Here is a 21,329-nt window from a genome sequence, read left to right as displayed (position 1 = left end):
CTTTTGCTGTGGCTTTTTCTTTTGAAAATATGCTCATTTTCTGCATATGTGGTCATTAATATTTCCAACTCCACTGGGGAGAAGTAGGAGAATCAAGGCTTTTTTTCTGTGTTGCCATGGTGGATCATGTTATCTGTGTTCCATTGATCAGGGCTTTGTATATCCTCATGCACAAGCTTCACTCAGGATAACCTTGACTCAGAGTTGATTGAACTAATTGTTAACACCTGTTATGAAACCGAAAACTCTTGAGTTTGACAGCTCAGAGTTGGTCAACCTAGAGTTGACTCAGAGTTTGTTAAACTTGCTTCCTGAAACAGGCCCCTGGTGCCATAAACGGCACACACATTCCCATCATTGCTCCCCATGAAGATGAACAAGCCTACTACAATCTGAAGGGGTGGCATTCCATTGTTATGTCGAGCTACACACTAAATGTTTGTTTGTTTGTTTCAGCTTCACAGATGTGTACTTTGGTTGGTCTGATTGCAGACATGACGCGCCAACAAACTCGCCAATCTACGAAAAGGCAGAAGGTGGATACTGCTTTTCATGTGAAGTAAGTATATATGTTTACTGTATATATTAGAGCCCAGTATGTTACTGATATAAGCCGATATGCATACATTTTGGTTCTAATGATCACAATACATGTTTATATATCTTTGTCAATGAATCATGATTCTGGGATTTGCATAGATCCCATGCAAAGTTAAAAAAAAAAAAACAACAACATACTGATACATCTACATTGCTCTGCCCACAGAGATCCATCAATGTTAATGGAGTGAACGTCCCTATCCACGACATTGGAGACCCTGCTTAGCTCTCAGGAAGTTGCTAATGAAGGGGATCACAAGCCAACATGAACTTGATCAGCGGCAGTTGAATTTCAACTACCATTTCAGTTCGGCAAGGATGGTGGTGAAAAAATGTCTCAAGGGTCGCTGCCCGGTGCCTGGTCAAGAGAAATGACATTTTGACTACTTCTATGCCAGATGTTGTTGTTGCTTGTTGTATTCCACACGATGTATGTGAAAAGGAAATAAGGAACAATAAATAAGGAACACTTCTTGCCAGAGTGGAACACAGAGCAACCTGTTCTCCCTGAGCACAAACAAGATGCTAATCAGGGTTCACAAGCACACGGCGATCAAGGCTGTCCGTGAAGCTCTTGTGTCGATTTGTGAACTGTACAGACAGGTTGGGTCCAAAAGAAACAATGCTGTCTTTGTGTGTCACATCAGGTTCAGTGCCCAACTATTGAGCACATAACCTGTATGGTGTACTGAGACTGGGAATTTAAGCTTGTTCAATAGATTTAGATTTGTGCTCAGAGATGATCAAGTTGCATTTTTACACCAATCTTTAGGTTAATGATGATACCAAGTAATTAATCCTTGGGGTCCACTGTAATGTACTGAAAACCTTGACTGTTGCAGAGAGGCTGATTTCTCTGAAATGGTTTGAAAAGTTTCATTGCAGACAGATGCCCACAGTCTGCCAGAGGGATCAGATGCATAGATTTCATTGCATTTGTCCATAGAAACAATTTTTATGTTTAATGATTTGTTTATGGTGAGCAGCTTGCTCATCTGTGTCCTCCTCCAGAGGCAACAAAGGGTTGCTGAGTACATAAAGCTCAAATTTGGATGAACGAACAGTACTTAAAATGTGCATTGTCATTACAGCACTAGTACCTGATGCACGTATGACTGAAGCAATAAAAGAAACTGAGGGGATCAAGCACAATTGTTTTATTAAAGATAAAGTGACACATTTCACAAAAGGGACAGAACCATCTCTGGGGGGCTGGAGCAGGGTAGTGTCTTGTCGGGGTCTTGATTTCCCTACTGATCACCTGGGGCTTTGTCAACTTTCGCCTTTTGTGCAGCAGTGGGCATTCTAGAAAACAATAGAAAACATGCGTTATCAAGATGGCCCTTTGTTGTCAAGCTTACAGAAAAGCACACAGAGAAAAATACATGTCACATACAATACATAATACATCTTACCCTCTAACAGGTGCCATGATAAAGAGATAATCGGTGTTATTCACTTCACCTGTCAGTAGTCAGTATAACAGTAGTAATGTTATGCCTGATCGGTGTATACACCAGGACAATATTTCCACTGAACTGAATTGTAGAACTCCAGCAGACATGGGACAACCCCTGTTAATGGTATGTACATGAATGCAAAAATAATGACAAAAAATAGCTTGCTGAATGTATCCATATTGAATAAAATAAAAGTAATGATTTTGCTCAAAAAATCTACCCAAGTAAAAGTGACAGTATGCTGCATTAAAACTATTCTGAACGTGTAGTTTACTCCAAAGGTTCCAAACATTTGACAAAAGTTTGCAGAAGACAATTATAAATTTGCTGTACCTAGAGGTTGTGATTTTGTTTTGTTCAAGAATATGTTAATGCTGTAACTTAACATTTCTTTTAACTGAGTGACTTAACCCCTTGCCATTTCACAATATTAAGATGACTATCCATTACTTTTAAGGCACGTGTGGACCATGTGAGAGCATTAAAAGGGAAAGAGACATCGCAAAGTACATACCCCAAACTAGATATGTTGTACTTACAGAAATAACCCTGAGTGCTAGTGGTCCCTTCACTACTGCCAACACCAGATAGCTTTCCAGGTATATGAAAACAAGGTAAGAACTGTCACTATAGAAATAACTCTGATAACAGTTATGCTTAACAATTCAAGCCCTCCTAACTCTTACCAACATATACATACACTTTGGGGGGGATTAGGGCTTAACCTGTTATGCAACACACACACACACACACACACACACACACACACACACACACACACACACACACACACACACACACACACACACACACACACACACACACAATAGTGAATGACAATGTTAAAAAAACAAAAGAAACAAAAAGTGCCCCCACAAACAGACAACATAGGTGCCAGTGAGAGAAAGCCCACTGGTGAGCCAGACCAATTCTTCCTCTAGCTCTATTAATCGTATCAACCTTTCTGCCTCCCTCCTGTGGTCATGTGACCTCCCTCCTGGGATGCAGCCTCCATTTCCAGCTGGAGCATCTTTTGCAACTATTGAGTTTCTCCCCGGTTCCTCATTATCATCCAGTTGGCTATACAACCTGGCTCACCCAAAAGAGAGGCCACGGAGAGTGACATCAACAACTTCTTCACTGCAGGGTTGATCAGACTGTCATCCTCATCACTCAGGGCAAGATTCTTCTTCATTGCAAAGAAAGAGAAAACCCTACACCCTTGCAAAATAAAAAAATGAATATCCACTTGTTATGCTCCAGCCCAGGGTATACCAGAACATAACATAGTGATCTCTCTCTGTTTCCCACTCCCAAGAACAAACCACCAAAAACCAACAGATGCAGTCCAAAAATGAGGGGATTGATTTACCCAAACGAAAATATACTTCAGGGTGAGCAACACCTAAAACAATAAACAAAACAAGCTGGGTTTTAAAACTCACTTCCCTAAACCCCCCCAAAAAGTCAACAGAAATACAGGTTTTCTTACCTCACTCCCTAACCAAAAACAGGAGAAAAAGGTGTACAAAGAAAAAGGCTACTCAGCCCTACTAAACTGGACTGAATAAAATACTTATTACACTATTACACTTATTACTTACAATATTTACAATATGTACAAAAGAGATCCAAAATCTCTGCCGTAACCACAACGAACATCAATTTCACAACTGTCACGAAATCAAGCAAGGGATGTAAAAGAGAGAGAGAGAGACGTGAGGTCTGCTGCAGGCTCCACTTTTGAATGTCCCAGTCAGATGGATTCCACCAATCAACAGCCTCCAGGATTTCACCCAATCAGCAGCTTCCACCTGCACGGGTACCTTTTTGGGACACAGAGTAACACAGCACCTCCTCTTGACAGGGAGGGAGAAAAACACTGACAAATACATGCAAGACCAAATATACAAATTATGACCCAATTGTCAATCACAGCTTTCATGCATCCTGCCATGCTCTCCACCAGTCTCTCACGTACAGAACAGAGGCTTTCAGTGGGGTTCAGGTCTGGAGGTTGGACTGGCCATGACAGGGTCTTGATCTGGTGGTCCTTCATCCATATCTTGATTGACTAGGCTGTGTGGCATGGAGCACTGTCCTGCTGAAAAGAACAATCCTCATTTGTTTTTTTTCCTTACATTTTAAGACAGGTATACAAGAAAGATAATATCACCAGTTGTCAACCACTTATAAACTACAATTGGCTTTATGCACAGCTGCACTACTTCCTGAACTTCAGCCAGCTCCTTTGTTTCCTGCCTGCCATTATTGGACAAACTAATTAATCCAGGTGTGCCTGACCTCAGTAGTCACAGCAACAATAATCAGACACACCTGGATTAATCAGATGGTGATGACAATAACTGTGTTTTTTTATACTTTTCCTCATTAAACAAGATTGGGTTCAGGTGATCACCTAATCAGTACCTCATTAAGTAGAATGAGGTGTGCTTGTGTTAGAATTCAACAGACACAGCAATCAAATGGCTGTCACACATGTAGAGATGCTGATTTCAGAAATATTTGCGGCAGTCTCTTAATTTTTTGCAGAGCTGTCTTTCTCTATATCTCCATATTCTCCCAATGAACTCCTCTGGACCAGCGCTGTACTCTACCCTTGAGAACAAAAGAGGTTAGTTACAGTACAGTACAATGATTTATGGGGTTTCCAACTGCTGCTAAATGTAGCTGCCAGTAGCTTGTTAGCTTGGTAGTGGTTGTACTTGCTAACTCATTTCTAGAGTGCCAGGAGACAAACATAGTAAGTAAACCACATCTTGATTCCCTGTTGTGGAAATACTCTCTGTCTACTTGGAGGCTGTGTTGTTACAAAACAGGTGCTGCCATTGGAGAGTGTCCGGGAAAGAGTGCTACCACTAATGGCGATAGTGGCAATGTAATGCCAAGCCCAAAGGAACAGTAACTGTCAATTTGACATAGTGGCCAGGCCATGTTAGTACAATGTCACATGATGCACATGTGTCCAACAAGACTTTTTTTATGCCCATAGGCTTACTTTGTGATGTAAACAGCTGTACAACAGTGAATACGTTTTATTTTTTAAATGTCCCACCCATGTGAAATTAATCATTTCACTGTCATAATTTGATCCATTCAGTCTGGCATTTGTAAAGTCAATGGTCTACAGTCTATTAGCAGAAGATTCCAGATAATTTTACATTTAGGAAGGCTAAATTATTTGGCTTCATGTGCCTCGGAGCAGCATTTATGTGGAGGAATGGGGTTCTGCCTTAATGCTGTAACTAAATTTTTCGCGTTACATCTATGTGTAATGCACTTTCAGTGCTATCAATATCGGCATGTCCCTCCCTAGCAGCTTATTTTGGTAAATATGCCAAACACAATCAACTGGCCATTTTATGGCTATGTTGCAGTCAGTTGAATACTCAGGGCTACTGTACTGATCTGTTTGACCACTGAATGTGAAGTGTCAACTCTTCATGGTGTTAGTGCTAACCACTACTGACAATTAAACTTGGCCCCCTCAGTCTGTGTGTTTCCAGTTATGAAACCCTTGATACAACAAGTGTGAACTGGCTCTAATGCTTCTTGATTGCATTTAAACTGGGATTATTTAATATCAGATTGCTATCTGATCCATCCAGCATTCAGAGAGTGGCTGAGGGTAAATGTGAGATAAGCTCACTTTTCACCACAACTCTCTTCATAGTATGCACCCACATAAGTAGAAGCTATGATGTTTAAACAAAAGATGCCTCCTTTTCTGGGTTCATACAAGCGAGCGCCTCATAGCTCAGCAGCATCGTGTGCATCTTCCTGTTCTGAAGTGTGCCATTTAGGGAACATAAAAATAAAACTGCTGCGTGCAGCTTTCATTTCTCTGGAAGAAAAATGAAGCTCAAAGCAATCATTACGTAAGGTGTTAATATTAACGTTGCTATTGTGAGGAACATGTGTGGGCGGGAATGATAATGCAGCTCCTGTCACTGTGCTGTAAAGGAAGCCAAACACTGACAAGCACACATATAACACAATCGCACACTTACACGCACGCACGCACACACACACACACACACTTACACACACACACACACACTTACACACACACACACACACACACACACACACACACACACACACACCACTATCTATTCCAGAGCTGTTGTTTAATCAGTAAATAGTAGTTCATTTACCCAGAGAGGAGAAGCTTTTAATGCGAACACCTCACAATGCATACACGCACATGCACACACACGCACACGCACACACACACACACTTCTTCTGCATATTCCCTTTTTCATCATTGACACATTTACTGGCACTTAACACCGTTATTCTTTTCAGAAGAAGAAGAATCTTTATTTAAGTTGCATGTGATTTATTTGATCACATATTATACAATATAAAATATAGTGAAACTGAAACCCTGCATTTAACTCATACTGAGGGAGCAGTGGGTGCGTGTTAACTCTCTCACCCTGGGACCAACTCCACATCTTGGCCATATCCTTTGGTAAAGGGTACTGACACAACCAAGCTGTGCATATTTGATGGTGGGGGAAACTGAAGCACCCAGGGGAGACACTCAAGCATTGGGAGAACATGCAAACTGTGCACAGAAATCACAGAAGGCATCAGACCCAGGATCTTCTTGCAAGTGGCAAGAGCAAGTGGCTGCTCTTTATAAAGACATGACCGACCCTCAACACACACACACACGCACGCACGCACACACACACACACACACACACACACACACACACACACACACACACACACACGCACGCACGCACACACACACACACACACACACACACACACACACACACACACACACACACACACACACACATTCATTTTAGATCTGTCTGTGAAAGTATTAAAATGCAGTGAATAGGCCTGGAGGTGCAGTGGATCAGAGGGCCTACCAGAGCATATCAGTTGCCTCTGTGTTGTCTCCATGCGTTTGTGTAGGAGGAGGGAGGGGTAGTGGGGGTTTACATCCCCAGTAGCACTTTTGCAAATGAAGCTTCTGACTTTCTCTCTGTAGCTAATCAATTAGCAGCCTCCTCCTCTCCAGCCAAATGTCTTATTCATCCCGTTCTTCCTTTCTTTGCCTCTTTGGTCATCCATTCAGAGTTTAATCAAACATGATCACTATTACAGCTTCTGTGCTTTTCTGACACTTTGGATGACATTTCAGTATGGCCATGAAAGACAAGCTCCCATCATTTGTAAATTAATTCAAACTGTAGTTAAATGTGTTTTACAAAAGGGCTATAATAGTACATGTATTTATCTTGAACTGTCATTGAGTGGGCATCACAATTTGGCCGTCATACAAAGAATAGGTTGTGCCACTATGCAAAGACTATAACCAGTCTGATCCACACTACAAAAAAGATGGTAATGATAATGCCAACTGCCATTAATTTCAATTCATGATAATGTCTCCTTTTTGTACACTTTACCAAAACTTGTTCACTTGACTTTTTGTTGAATTGCAGTTTAAACCTGATAGCCTTCAACACCATCACATTAGATTTATCCCCAAACATGCAAGCTAAGCACTACATGCAAAGATAATAGATCTGAATCCCTTGTTGCAGCTTCCAAGTTGAACCACTTCTCACGCTGCTTTCACTTATGGTAGAGCACTTCTTGACTGGGTCCTGAAAGCTGCAATTTCAAGGCAGTCTAATCACAGTGGCTCGCAGTCACCATGCTTTGCTTATGCTTTCAATTATGCAACATATAGCATGAAAACAAATAAGAAATACAAAGTCATGCAAAATAAAATTTAAAAAATGTTGTTGGACGCTTGTCATGAAAAGAGTTTCTTGAGTCCTTTAGAGTTTCTTTACTTCAGACATCAAAAATGATAAACTTTGATGCAATTTAATGGAGCTTCAGGAGAAAATCAACTCCTGTTTCTGTCGTGAAAGCACAACAAATGAACATTGATTACACAACAGAAACCTATAAAACAAAATACAACTGTTCTTTATGTTTTAGTGCGCTAGTGGCTGTGACTCTTTTAAACTAATATGTTATTTGACCTGTTTCACATCAGTATTGTCACACCGTGTTGAGGGTCGTCCCGTCCTGGGATTTTTGTTTCATTTTTATTTATCACATGAAATATTATAATTAATTATGAATCAATTATCAATTGTGCATCATGAACATGGAGTATTTTATAACAGCACTTTCAAATTCTCTTTTTTTCATAGTGCCCGTTAATGTGTTTGTATGATCCAAATCATTTAAAAATGATTTAGACTTATTTACTTATAACGTATAGTTTAATAAACTAAATAACTTAATACATCATCACTTGAATTAGAAGGAATTCTCCAAACTGTTGTGAAATGTATCTGCTTAATACTGCATAACTGCTGCAGGGGACAGATGTTAATGTCCCCTCAGTTTATGAAAAAAAAGCAACTTTGCCCCCTACCTAATATTTCTTATTGACCAGAAGGGTCAATTGAATGCCTTAATAAGGTTTAAAACATGTGTATATTAATAATAATTAATAATGTAATGTAATAATGTGGTAATGGCTATTGAGTAGTTGAAACATGAACATGTTGACAGGCGTTGTGGGTGTTGTGATGTCACTGCAAGCTTTAGTTTGGTATATAGTTATTAATCTGATTAGAAAAATCTGCACTTTTTCGTTTCCTGGAATCGTCTCCCTTTGGTCAATTTCTTTCTCCTCAGCCATTTCCCCTCTCTTCCCTTTCCAATCTGATCTCCCCATCTTCTCCACCCTTCTTGTCCAGAGGTAGCTTTCAGTGAGACATATATTAATGTGGCAGTTTAATTAGCGAGAACCCACATGGCTATTGATTATGTACTTGCCTGGGGTAAAGTTTGCCTTCTGCTCCCAGTCATGTATTGATCTCTGGGTGGGAAGGAGCACATAGGCAGGCGCAGAGTTCGCATATCAAGTGGGTGAACCTCCAAGCATACAAGGCCTGGCCACTTACTTTGTCTCTCTTTTACATCTTTTTAGAGGCAGACTTTGCAGTTATGCAAGGCAGGAAATTGTGTGGGGCACCAAAATAAAACCAGCCGTACATTTATTATGATGTTTGGATATGAAATTATGCGACAACTGTCAATGTCAACGCAATTCATTAATTCAATCACTCGAAGAGTCAGTATGCCCACTGTATCCCAAGTGAGTACAGTTTACTCCAGCTAACCACCTGCCAAGTGCATTTTCAATTGTTCAACAATATGCAGAGTATTGCAAATGTTAAATTGCTAATTACTTATGCTACTCATGCAAAACAATTGTTAAAATCTAACTATAAATGTATGTGAAACATAAGCAGCCAGCTCCCCACCAGCGAGCACAGAAAATCCACTTGCTCTGGGCAAGATTTTTAGAAAGAAGAGTAGTATATGTGACCACTGGATGTTACATTTTAATTAAAAAAAAATAAAACAAAACAAAACAAAACAAAACAAAAAACAAAAACAGATGCTTGGTGTGCTATACATAAGACTAATATAGACTAATGAAGAAAACATGATGAACTACCCTATAAAAGGGATGGAAAACTAATAGCATTGTAACTGACATATAAGCAGGAAAACACAGCCAGCAGGTTCACATAAAACCTGAACAGGCCTAACATTAACTTTCCAAATGTCCCTAATGAATTTAAAGCGGGAGTAACATTAACTTACTTTGACTCAGGCTATTTACTGATTATCAAACAATGCTACTATCATCCGACAATGCATTAAACTATTCAGTTCATTTCATCACATTTACGTTAGTGTATCTCTGTCTTCTTCATGTTTTTCTTTTTCTTCTTTCCTTCTTTCCCCTCCCCTGATTGGTGAAGTATGGCAACAAAGAAGAATCTAACTGATCTCAAGCCACATATTTTCCTTGACTTGGTTGTTTAGGTAGTCGTTTGTCATACAGTATTGGATGCTGTGACACTTAATTGATAAGGTTTTCATGTATTTCTGCAGGTGGAAATCCAATCCATCCTAACATTTTACATTAATATAAATATATTAATATAAATATGTAATAATAATCTGAAAAATGTAAATTATGAAATTAAAAATGTTCAGGCTAAACTCAGTGCTTGGTGTGAAAAGGCTTTAATACTGGAAAGGTAATATACACAATTATGGAATCAGATTTCATAGGTAGATTAACAAACACAGGGCACAGCAACAATCTCTGTGTATGTATTGAGGAAGAAGAAGAATCTCAAAATCGTTTGTTTTCTTTGATGATTTTACTTGGCTTTTACAAAAAGTTTGTAAAAGTGTCTATATCCAAGCATGTAAAACACTAGGTGCTGGACAGAAGAAAAAGTACAAAAAGGAAGCCTGCACTTTAGTTAACATTGAGCATATGAGCCCATGAGCATATATTACCTCCATGTGTGATGTTTCCGACTGAGGCTCTTCCTCTGATGATCAACTGGTGCAGAGACACATGAACAGAGGGGTCAATTGACATGTCATGTGGCCACAAAATACAGGCAATACTAAACCTGTCAAAAACAATATTATCTAAAGCATCTAAACATACCATAACCATATCGTCAGGTAAAAATCATAATGTTGTTATGGCCCAGTGAGGAGAGATAAGCTTCTCTGCGAATGAATACATTTATTTATCTGCACTGTCTGTTTTATCTAGAGTATTGAATTTGAGACTGTCTCAGATCCTTTGTCAGTTGGTGAACAGTAAGTATGACACAGTGAACGTGAGCATGAAAAAATATACCTGTTGTAGATATTAAGGTATGAGTTCAGCTTTCAATTTACAATCGGTTTCTTAATACAACTAAATTCTCTGCTTACTGGGGCAACTGGGGAGTTGAAGTCAAAAGTCTGCTGTGTTTCAGTCTGTGTTTTTCGCCTTACAGGTAAATATCAGTCCGTATGTTATGAATCTTGATGAACTCCAGTATGAGCTCAGCACTGTATTAAAGTTGAAGCTTTCTTGCTCATGAAGATTAATGTTAAACTTTACTTGTAATCATCACTGAAAAATGAACATGCAGTAAGGAAATTGATTAGGGTCTCTGGACCAGTAGTCTGTAGCAGTCCGTATTCACAACATGGCTGTTTGATTATAAAAGGCCATGTCAAAACAACTCTAAAAAACATCAATCTTTAGGAAAACACTTCAGTGTTTTGGCAGATTGTGCCTTTTCAGCACAGCTTGTAGTATGAATTTGAAATCCAGCCAACCAAACACAGGAGGAGGGGGGCTAAGAGGGAAATACCCTAATTCTCTGTTAGGCTCTTTTGAGCTACATGGCTCTGAAAGGTCACGCTAACATGTTATTTGGGTGCAGATATTCTCCCTCTGTGAATCCACTTATGTCTTTTTGTCCTCTGGGCAAAAATACTCTGCTCGTGGTTTTCTTAACATCATCTTGACTTTTTTCTCGACAGCATCTTGTTGAGCAACTGAAGTATTTTCCATCCCTATAGGAGCAACCTAGACATACTGGTAAAGCTTCTCCACATGGGTCAGTGAAGTCTGATGATGTGTTAGAGTTATAATCTAAACCTGATGGCGGTCTCTAAAATAACTAACCCCAACAACATTGTGGGGTGGAGATAGATAAAATAGATAATAGCAGAGAGATTTTTTTGGCTATTTTAATCAAAAAGGACCTCAGAACTGTTGTACCTTAATTCCACCAGCATATAAAGATCCACAAAAATAGTAAAACTATTCTGGACTCTGTATATAAATATTGCTGGCAGCTGCAAAACCCTTCCTGTACTTACTTTGGCATATCAAATAATATTTGTCTGCTTCTTCTGCTTACTTACCCTGTCGATAAAGAGGATCAACCCATCAATTAAAACAGTCAGTCAAATTTTCAGAGATGCTGCCACTCAGGATAACATCATGAGTTTTAGGAAGGTATTCAGAGGAATATACATCTTCAGTGATATCACATGTCAGCACATATGATGGAGACATGGTGATCTTAAAGCCATGAAGACCACTCCCGATCCAGAGGGCCTGGATGAATAAAGAGGTGAAGGCTATATCCAAAGCCCAAAAAGCCACGTTTTGGTCAGGTGACAAAGAACCATACCACCACCAGAGCAAGACTGAAAGCTGGTATCAGGGAGGCAAAGAGGAGACATCAGCGACTGCAGCAGAGATTGAAGAGGGACAGCACTAAGTCTATGTGTAGGCGATTTAAAATGCCACAGTCTACAAAAGTAGGTGTTCCTCCACCATGTGTGAAGCCACTTTGCCAGATAAGCTGAACACTTGCTATGCTCGCTTTTGATTTCCTAAACAAAAGCTCAGCAGTAATGTCTACACTGCCTCCAGAGGACTGGACACTGTCACTAACCATGTAAGCATGTTAGAAAAATCCTGCTGAGAGGGAATATAAATGAGGCTGTGTACTTAAAACGGGCTGATCAGCTAGCTGATATTATTACTGACATTTTAACACCTCACTCTCACAGGAGACTGTTCTGCCTCAAGAGAGTCATCATTATTCATGTGCAGAAAAGGTTTACTGTGTCTATTCTTGATGACTTCTGTGGCTTATACTCCTGATGGAGTGTTTTGAGAAACTTGCTCTCCAGCGTGCTTTGAGCACCAACAGATCCACAGGAGGATGCCACGTCTGCTGCCCTTCAGTCAGTTTTCACACATCTGGATGAGAAGAACAGACTTCAAGCTCAGCATTCAACACAATGTCACCCATTAAGCTGATTGGAAAACGTAACACTGCGAGCTTCTGTACATCAATCTGCAACTGGATATTGGACTTCCTCACAAGGAGACCACAGATTGGCAATCACACATCCTTTACGTAAATGCTTAACATCGGAGCCCCCCAGGGCTGTGTGCTCATTCACCTTCTGCTCATGCTGTTCACACATGACTGTTGTCAAGAAAACTCTATTGTGATGCATGCCAAAGACACCACCATAATTGAGTGCATTATAAACAACAATAAGAGTTCGTATCTGATATTTCAACTTCCTGCTCAACGTCAGCAATACCAAGGAGCAGATTGTAGATTTTTTTAAAAAGGGATGCAAAGATGCGGCCTATATCAGCGTAACTGAAGTAGAGAAAGTGAGCAGTCTTAGGTTCCTTGAAATTGCCCTAATAAATTCATAATAAGGTTTCACATGTGAAGTCTGAGGAGGAGGGCTGTCAGACGTCTGAGCCATGGGATTCTCTGATTGGTTGTGTGCCAGCTGAATGGCCATTATGATTGGTGGTGTGCTAGCGAATCAGCGTGGTGTGTGGGAGGGTGGAATACTATGTGCGCTTTGTTTTTCTATGCACTCCGTTCCATCATTCCCCGTTTTCATGTTTTGCAGTACTGGCACGAGACTAGCTGTTATGTCCGTTCAGGATGAATTTGTCTGTTCGTTTGGTAATGCCTCGCTGCATGTTTAGTATGCAGCTGTTTTTATCTGAAATAGTTTAGTTTCATTTTGATCAAAACTAAAGAGAGTTGCATGCATAAGCCTCGTTTACAACTCACAACACAAGCGCCACCCGGTTATTGCATCTCGTACTGTGGAGTAGGCAGCACGTCAAAGTGGTGTGTTTCAGTGCAACTTTTCTGCCTAACGGGTCAGACAAGAAGCAACGGAGTGGTTGGAGAGTGGTTGGATAAGGCAGTTGGGCATCTGGGCGGTGTGTGGGGGCCTTAAGTAAAGCCTCTTGGAGCTTTATTTTAAAAGAGAAGAAATGGTGGTGTTTAATTGTTTAAACACAATCACAGTATGTGAAAACCACGTACAACAGGAAGCACAGAAAAGGACACTGCATATTACAAAAAATGAAAACATGGTGCACAAAAGGCTAAAGGCTACCGTGTGCATTACAGAATGTGTGCATGTCAGACTTTTCCATACACTTGTAAAGTACATGTATATCATGAGAGTCTTTAGTTCCAATGATTTGAACAACTCTAATTTTTTAGTTGAAAGAATGAGTAGAACACACACTACTTACTACTAAAAACATTTATGAAGACTGGTTCAATAATAAATGTACTATCTGTCTCCTGAAAAATGAGACCCAATCTGTGATTCCTCTGATTGATTATGATTGATAACAACTGGTGACTTTTCTGGGCCCATTTGATAGGGCTTGCCTTATACACCCATTACACGCCACAAACACCATGATTGATTTGAACAATTAAGGAAAGTCATGTGGAGCCATTTCAAACCAGTAACAGTTCCCATGATCAGCTGTGCAGGCAACTGTTTTTTTATATTAAGTGCATGGCACAATTGTGTCGCTTCCACGACCAATACGAAAACTGCTGCAGAGTGAAAACTGGTCAGGATAGAGTCAACCTAAAACCACCAAAAACAAGTCTGCATTGCTTAGAAGCTGCTGAAAGACGAGTGACAGTGTCCACAGTCAAGCGTTTTTTTCATCAACATGGGCCGAGAGGCTGCCGTGCAAGATAAAAAGCCTTGCTCCTTAAAGCTTAGCAGATGTTTGCTGCTGATCACATGGACAAATAAAGACCTTTCTGGAGGAAAACTCTATGGGTCAGACGAAACAAAAATCTGGTTGTTTGGCCACGATTAGCAGCAATATGTTTAGAGGAGAGAAGGTGAGGCTTTTAACCCCAAGAACACCATACCTACTGTTAAGCATGGTGGTGGTAGTATCATGAAAGTGTTTGAGGTATACACCTACAGTAACCCTAAAATTCTGCAAAACATGAACTCTGATTGTTAGTGTTACATTCTTAGAATTAACATCTTAAAGTGTTTTGAACTGTGTTAAATCTTTACTGTCATCATGGCCACTAAAAATCAGTAGCTTGTTTAGTGCAGATGAGAACTGGTCAAAACACCACGTTTGACAAAACATTTCTTTTCTAGTCCTGGCGAGAGGCAATCTCTCATCATCTTTTTCCAATCATCTCAACATCTGCCTCATGATACACATAAGACTTCTTATACACTTCAACCATTGTGGTATGTCATATGTCAACCTGAAGTCAAAACACTTATGCACAGAAAAGGCTTTACCAACCCCCTTCAGGATGAACTCCTTATCTAATTTCCTTTATGTTAATTTCTACTGCACATTATACCATATACAATACACCCATTCATACTGTACAACCAGATGATTATCATAAGATGTAGCACATATCTGAATCCACCAGACACAAGACTTCACTTTACATGTATAGATGATGTTGTATCTATATTGTTAAGTTTTACATGTAAGAACAATATGTCAAAATAGCAAGGTATAATTGAGAATTTCCTTCACACTGTACACATTCATTTCAAGCACTCAAACTTTCCTGTCGTGATGGTAAGAAATAACCTAAATAGATATTATAAGACATGCTGCTTGCAAAACAAATTCACACAATGGTCTGTACAGTAACTTTAGTTTTCTGTGGCGTTGCTGTTGACAGCAGTCACATTTGACGCAGAAGAGTGAGTAGTGAGTGTCCTGTAATAAATAGTCTTAGTCCACCATGTGGAAATCTGCCCAAAGAAGTGATATATGTGTAATAATTTATGGGAATTGGAGGGTCTGGAAAGTGACATTTCTCAAATGTACAGGCATGTTCGTTCATGTACAAGCCCACTTGGCAATAGTAACTCAAAATTTTTTTGAAAAATCTATTCCTCCAACAGAAGAAACCATGATTAGAGTAGGCAGGAAACACCTCTGTACAACCACTGCCTGTATGGGAAACAAACTGGGTAGGTGCTAGGCTGGAATCCAGTTGCCTGAGGCTGAGCTGATCTAATTGGCAGCTGTCTGACATGTCAGCTGAGCCAGCACTGTCATTTTAGGTCATGATCAAAGGTGAAAGCTGGCTATGATGGTGGTTCGGGAGGAGCGATAAACCTACCAGGGCCCAGAACCACTCCATTAGGCATCAGCTCCACCATGTATCTCTTGTGTGTGTGTGAGTGTGTGTGTGTGTGTGAGAGCGCGAGAGAGAGAGAGAGAAACACCCAGTGCCATTCTGTCATCAGAGCTATGCCAACTGATGGCATGTCACTTTTAACAGATTGTTATCACTGAGGTTGTGACATCGTTAGGGAAGTGGTGACATGTAAGCACACACACACACACACACACACACACACACACACACACACACACACACACACACACACACACAGTAGTATTGGTCATATTTGTAACATAATGCAGCTGGGCAGGTCCCTCATTCATATTTACAAGGAAAGACATTGCATTGCTAACCCACTACAAATGTTTGGGCATGAACACATCGTTTAAACCATTATAACAATTGCATAGCCTGACATGACACACCAAACGGAAATTCTTTAATTAAAACGTTCTCTTTCTAAAGTTAATTCATTAATTTATGAAAATCTCATCAAGGGCAAACTCCAAACCAATTTCCACTGAAATTACAAAATTATTTTAGTCACATTTTTGAATCAATACAGAAAATCCTCTGTCTTTGAGACTAAGCATTCATAGCTACTATTTTTTTTTTTTTTTTTTTTTTAATAAATTAGACAACACACAAGATGTGCTTTGCACATTTTCAGTGTGAGGTCATAGGGTTAATACAACTTTTCCATCATCTCCCAACAATAAAAATATGGAACTGCCACACAAGGCTTAAATTGATCCCAGCTGTGTCATAATGTAATTTTTTTTATCTGCTCTTATTCTACGTTGGGAGTTTGGGTGGGGAGAAGGTGGAGGTAGGCTTGCATGGATTCTTCCTCTTCAATCAGCAGCTTCCCCCTGCATTCCTATGAGCTTTTGATTTAAGGTAGCAGATTCCTCATCTCTGAAAAAAGCCTTCAACTGCCAGACTTTACTTCAGGCCATTTGTCAGTCAGTCTGACCAAAATGTTTTGTCCAGAGAAAGATACTTTGCTAACAATGTCATATATGTGGTTCTGTTATTTCCTCTTTTAATCTGATGTTATATCCTCCTGTGTCATGTCTTACTTTCTACTTCCTCCCTTTGTCCACTTTCCCATCTTTGTGATTGGCTGCCCCTCCTTGATGTGATTACCTGTCTCCAATTATCTCTACCTCCCTTGTGTATATAGTCTTTGTGCTCTCTTTGTCAGTTGGTCTGTTCAGTGTCCCTAAATCTGCTGTTCTGTTTCATTTTGCCCTTGTGTCTCCGTGTCCCTTTGTCCCATCTTCTGGCTTTTTTTTCCTCAAAATATTCCTGGTTTGGTCTTTCTTTTTTCCTTTTTCTTTTTTCTTTTTGGTTTGTACTTTTTCTTTTGTTTCTTGGTAGTCTCAATTGTTGTTATCTGCACTTTGCCTGCCTTTTGTTTTTGCTTCTTTTTTGGATTCTGAATTTTGTATTTAATAGTAAACCTCTTGGAGTTTCAGCCTAACTGGTGTGATATAGAGATGACAGAAAAGAATACTTGTAGTATTATTATTATTTAAGTAATGTTATGCAGACCATTGTATACTAGATGAAAATGTCTTTCAAGAACACTGACTAGAGGACGATATTGAACTGTTCAAGGAATCATGCAGCAGGTGAGAGCTGTGGGACACAAAAGGTGCAATATTTTAAGTGGTTAGTCATTTTATACAGCCTTATTTTAAGGGTGATCCTATTTTGATTTTCCTACTAATCCAAAAGCATTCCCCAAATCATCCCAGGAAATGTATTTGTGTTACTGGTTCTTCTTTGAAAGTGAAAAAGGTTGTTCTGAGGAGAGCAGGCAGAGCATCGATTCTCCTGTAGGCCTTCTTAGGCCTGTCGGGCTGCCTCTTGCCTTCTTGGCACGTTTGCTCCAATGCACCACCGCTGAGCTGGCCTGTCTCCATGTTTCTCTCTCTACAGGCACACACACTCCTTCTAAGGGTTGACAGGTTTCTTCAAACCTGACTTTTGTTTTGTCAGAACACAGAACTTTAGCAGTTTTTTTGTCATTTAAGATCTGCTTTCAAGATGTTTCCTCTATGTTCAACTTGTCTCTGGCCCACTCAATCATCCACACGTTTGAAGTCGTCCACTATTGTCTCTGTACACAAGAGGACCAACCCAGCCTGCTTAAATGACTATCGCCCAGTAGGTCTCACATCTGTGGTGAAGAAGTGCTTTCATTAAAGACTTCATCAGCTCATCGCTATCCGGATCATTCGATCCCGCCCAGTTTGCTTATTGTCCCAACAGGAGTACTGATGACGCCATTTCACATGTCCTCCATTCCACCCTCTCCCACCTGGGCATCGGCAAGGGGAACTATGCACGTTTGCTGTTGAATGACGTCAGCTCCGCGTTTAACACCATAGTTCGCTTCAGGCTGGTCGCCAAGCTCAGGGATCTGGGGCTCTGCACTCTGCTCCTGGGTCTTGAACTTTCTGACCAGCAGACCAGCAGACCAGCAGGTGGTGAAGAATGGAAATTGCACCTCCAGCACCTGCACACTCAACACCAGTGCACACTGATGGGCTCTGGTAATATCAGTGATGCATAGAGGGGGAAAGAATAACACTGTTGTTGAATTTGCAACAAATTATTCTGACTCTGCCCATATATGGGTTACAGCCCCAGTGCTGTGGGTGTGTTTGTGTTTTTGTTTGTCCCATGCAGGTGCTGCCTTCATACTCTCCCTGCTCCTTGCCCATGTGTGAAACGCCACATCTGAGGCTACTTGCCACTTAGGCCGTGTGGTACAAAGTTGCTGTGGATGCCAGTGGGCTGGGCGGCCATGACATGCATAGAGCCTGTGCTACAGCATACAGTTTTTGTCGTGACGATAGCCTTCTTGACTAATAAGTGTTTTTTTCGTTAGCGAAATAAAGCCGTATTTGAGTTACAATTTGCTACTGTTTCCTTTTGCCTCCTACTTTAGTTTAAATCTTATATCTGGATCTTGATAGTTCATTTATTATTGTTTCTGCACCAAATTAAATTAACAAATTAAGTTCACATCTTCCTGTGAATGTCTGGAGATATGGATGCATTGACAATTGATCAGATTCTTAGTTCATCCTGCCATTTCACAATTCCTCTTTGGTGTCCTTGAGGAGTGTTTGTAGAGGAGGGATATTCATCAAGAGCCAGGCTGGGGGAAAAAGTCCTTAAGTTTAAATCCAGATATAAAGATGCTTGATCACCCTACAGCTGACTCCTGGTGGAGGGCCTTTGACTTCTTGCATTGACATACAAAGCTTCTATAACACGTGACCTGCAGAGGAAAACATGTATTGGGATCGTCTTTTTTTCCTTTAGGGCTTCCATATACTGGACATATCAAGTGAAAAACCTGCTCAGATGGAGACAGCTGAGGAAAATCAAAGCAACAAAAGGGCAGAGAGAGAATCCAGTGAGAACCAGTGAGTGCTCATTAGAATAAAGCTGAAACATGAGTGCTGTAAGAAGAAGAAGAGGAAAAAATAAAACAACTGTAAAACCAAGGCTGAGGTCTAATTAAAAAGGCTTAAATTAATTGAGTTTCTGTTTTTTTATGGCCATGCCAATTTTAGAAAACACACACACACACACACACACACACACACACACACACACACACACACACACACAATCAACTAACCGACCAGTGGCGATGCTAAGAATAAATCAAAGGAAGCGAAATGGCTGATTAAGAGCTTAGAAACTTGAGGAGGAAGATGAAAGGGAAGGCATGGGAAGAGAGGGAGGAAGAGACAGACAGGAAGAGCTTCATTTTACAGACACAATGTAACTGTTGTAAAAGGCATTAGCATTATACTGAAACAACCAATATGTAGGATATATAAGCCATAGCTGTGAGGTTGCAGACTGAAGCCAACTGCTCCCCCTCTCGCTTTCCAAGTGTTTAAGAAAACCTTTAGCACACACTGCAGACTAACGGTGAACGGCTCTCTTTAGAGACAGTTTTCGTTCCTTGTTCATTCTGGGTATCTGTAGAAATGTTCCATGGAAACAGACCAGTTATATATATATATATATATATATATGAATTTGGGGGTGTCTACCTGTCTACCTTAATATCCACACATTTCATTTGGTTTCAGTGCAAGCTAAGTCTTCTTTTACCTTTACTTACCATGTAATGTTGATTTTGGCTGTGATGTCAAGAAAATTGGGAGAGCCTATGCATTTCTCAGATCTCCAACAGTATAAGTAAACTTTAGCTTTGGAAAAAAAAACTATTTTGATTATTATTGATTAAGTAATATCATTTTATTATAACTTTGAGTGACCTGTAACATTAGGTTTGGTTGGCACTTAGTTGCTGCCGGTTAATTAAATAATCTTGACTAGCCTACGTGGAGAAAAATAAAAAATCAAATTTGTGGGTTTTTTTTTTTGCTTGTTATTAAGTAATGAGTATGTAAAGATTGCTGCAGTTCATGATTATACTAAGTAGGACAGCAACATTAATATATTACAAATACTTCACAGCTGTATCACTTGAAATGTGGCCGATGGTCAAGTTTTCTCTATTTCCATTCATCTCTTTGGGCTGTTGTCATAACCAATGTCTAATATGTGGCATGTGAGTAATGTTAAACAACAAACACAGAAGAAGGAGACATAATAACATAAGACAAAGAAGAAGACACTGTCCCCATACAGTTTCAGCAAGACAAAGATCCTGTTTGAATTGTGCCATGATTTACACATGTGCTTTTTTAAATTTTAAACACAATTTTTCAAGTTGAGAAAGAAACTGCTTGTAACAAAACTAATCAAGTCTAACGCTGTGAAAGTACATATTAATAAGACTACACACCCAACATCTGTCACCTGATAGAACACCTAATGCACAGGAGCATTGAGTCCAATGCATCAATACAAAACAAATATGTTAAAAAACACAACGTGTATATTCTAATATTTTGTTATTTATTTATTTATTTTTTTTGTCCACCATGTCCATGTTTTGCCCTGATCCTTTCACAGTTCTGCATTACTGGTCACCTACTCATTTCTGCCTGCCCAGTCAACAAGCCATTCCCACCTAATCAAGCCAACTCCATGCACCTGGTCTCACATCTGTTCCTGATCACCAATTAACCCAATGTATATATACACTGCAACCTCACTGCCAGATTGTTCTTTCCCACTCATGCAAGACTCTCCAGCACTCTACTCCAGACTGATTTGCTATTGCCATCCCTGCCTGCACCTGACCCTCCCATCTAGTCTGATTCCCAGTAACGGCAACAGCCTTCTGTCCCCATCCTTGAGATGTTCTCTTTGGTTGCCATTTTGCCTGTGGCTGCTTGGCAATAGTTCTATGGCGACACTACAGTGTGACTGTGG

General features: G+C 40.0%; 1 long non-coding RNA gene across 1 annotated transcript; it reads left to right on the top strand.

Annotated features, from left to right (window-relative positions):
* Window positions 1-248: 248 nt before the first annotated feature.
* On the top strand, window positions 249-1,072 carry LOC119014303. The gene is made up of 2 exons (XR_005072927.1): window positions 249-559; window positions 767-1,072. It is a non-coding gene; the product is annotated as an uncharacterized LOC119014303 (long non-coding RNA).
* Window positions 1,073-21,329: the final 20,257 nt, after the last annotated feature.

This window comes from Acanthopagrus latus, chromosome 23 (assembly GCF_904848185.1).
Source record: "Acanthopagrus latus isolate v.2019 chromosome 23, fAcaLat1.1, whole genome shotgun sequence".
In the NCBI taxonomy this organism is placed as follows: domain Eukaryota; kingdom Metazoa; phylum Chordata; class Actinopteri; order Spariformes; family Sparidae; genus Acanthopagrus; species Acanthopagrus latus.
Note: the sequence above shows the minus strand (reverse complement) of the source record. Positions and strands in the feature narration are given on the sequence as shown.